This window comes from Babylonia areolata, chromosome 18, assembly GCF_041734735.1.
Source record: "Babylonia areolata isolate BAREFJ2019XMU chromosome 18, ASM4173473v1, whole genome shotgun sequence".
Classification (NCBI taxonomy): Eukaryota; Metazoa; Mollusca; class Gastropoda; order Neogastropoda; family Buccinidae; genus Babylonia; species Babylonia areolata.
Genome location: NC_134893.1, coordinates 64,981,129 through 64,983,429, shown reverse-complemented (window position 1 = coordinate 64,983,429; position 2,301 = coordinate 64,981,129).

Below are 2,301 nucleotides of genomic sequence, written 5' to 3'. Positions count from 1 at the left end.
TGGTGGTTGGGGGACCTAAACAGAGGTGTTGGAGGGTAGTGGGGTGGGGGATGAGTCTACTTTGGTGTGTCACAGCAGGAGGCGAGTCTAGACTTGAAGCAGTCCAGCGACTCGGTTGTGACAACCTCCTGGGGCAGTGTATTCCATTCCGGGATGGTACGGGGAAAGAAAGACATCTGTCTGTACTGCGTCCTGCAGGCAGGTATGTCGTAGTTGCAGGTGTTGTTGTTGTTGTTTTTTTCTGGAGCTCAACCTACTGTCTGATGGTGTTGGTAGATTGTCTGTGTTGATGGAGATGAGACCATTGTGGAACTTGTAAAACATCTCCAGGCGATATAGTTTTCCGTCTGACTTGTAGAGGGTACCAGTTGAGGGAGCTAAGGATGGAGCTGGTGACTTGTAGAGGGTACCAGTTGAGGGAGCTAAGGATGGAGCTGGTGACTTGTAGAGGGTACCAGTTGAGGGAGCTAAGGATGGAGCTGGTGACTTGTAGAGGGTACCAGTTGAGGGAGCTAAGGATGGAGCTGGTGACTTGTAGAGGGTACCAGTTGAGGGAGCTAAGGATGGAGCTGGTGACTTGTAGAGGGTACCAGCTGAGGGAGCTAAGGATGGAGCTGGTGACTTGTAGAGGGTACCAGTTGAGGGAGCTAAGGATGGAGCTGGTGACTTGTAGAGGGTACCAGTTGAGGGAGCTAAGGATGGAGCTGATGACTTGTAGAGGGTACCAGTTGAGGGAGCTAAGGATGGAGCTGGTGACTTGTAGAGGGTACTAGTTGAGGGAGCTAAGGATGGAGCTGGTGACTTGTAGAGGGTACCAGTTGAGGGAGCTAAGGATGGAGCTGGTGACTTGTAGAGGGTACCAGCTGAGGGAGCTAAGGATGGAGCTGACACAAGAAAGAGAAGCGTACAGACCAATTGCTCTGAAATTGCGAAACAGAAAGTTACCTAAATGGGATATGGGCAGGGATTTCATCCTTGTCAATTTACAACTCTGAGGACATCTGAAACTTCTTTGCTATGATTCAACACAATTTGTTAGAACCTGTTATAAAAGTGTAATGGATGATTTTGCTCCAGTGCGTCTGATGATGAGATAAACATTTTAATAGTACCGTTTACTTTTCATGAGAAGATTGAATTGATGGTACGATTGAATTGATGGTAGAATTTTGCTTCAATATATCTCACGTTAAGATCACCTATTATCATTTTCTTTTCGTGAGAAGATTGAAATGACTGATTACTTGACTGCAGTGATTTTCGGTAGTAGTGTTGATGTAGTATTATTCGTTGTGTGGTGTTTGTGTTGAAGTTTGTGACCCATTTATCATTTACTGTTTCATTAAATTAGTTTCCTACTTACGAAAACTCACCCCCTTTTATTTCTGTATGATCCTTCCATAGGCTTATGTGGATTTGTGGATGTGTTTCTATATTTGATATGTGTGTACAAAGTAAGATATTTAATGAGAGTACAAGTCAATGTGTCCACGATGAATTCTGTCCTATGAAGTGTGTCCATGCTGCTTTTGAAGTAAAGATACTGAAGAACAGAACAATGCAACGGTGTGGTGGTTCCTTCTGAGCATGTGATGCGACTGTCGATGTTTGCCTTGTATTGCATTGCATTGCATTGCATTGTATTGTATTGTATTGTATTTATTGTGTTGTATTGTATCGTATCGTATCGTATTGTATTATATCGTATTGTGTTGTCTTTTATTGCAGTGCGCTGCATTTCGTTGCATTGTATTGCATTAAATTGTGTTCTATTGCATTGCATTGCATTATATTACAGTGATTATTTTGTATTGTATTATATTTTGTCACAACATATTATTTCTCTGTGTGAAATACCGGCTGCATTTCCTAGTGAGAACGTGTCTCTTCAGCTCAGGGCCACCATTTTTTTTGTCTGCCTGCAAGTGCATTCGCTTTCCTGTTCAAGTGTATTTTTCTACAGAATCCTGTCCGAGACAACTGTTTTGCTGTGGGTTCTTTTACGCGCGCTTAGTGCATGCTGCACACGGGACTTCGATTTATCGTCTCATCCGAACGACTAGTGTCCAGACCACCACTCAAAGTATAAGTGGAGGGAGAGAAAATGCCGGTGAGTGTGAGGTTCGAACCAGTGCGCTCGGATTATTTCGTGTCCTGTGCGGATACGTTACTACTAGGCTGCTAGTCCACTAGAAAGTAGGAAGTGTGGAGCTGTGCTGCGTGTTCTAGAGTGGTGCAGGACGTGTGTGTTTTTTTTGACTGATCAATATGGATACTTACATAGCTCCTGTCCCCCGTCAG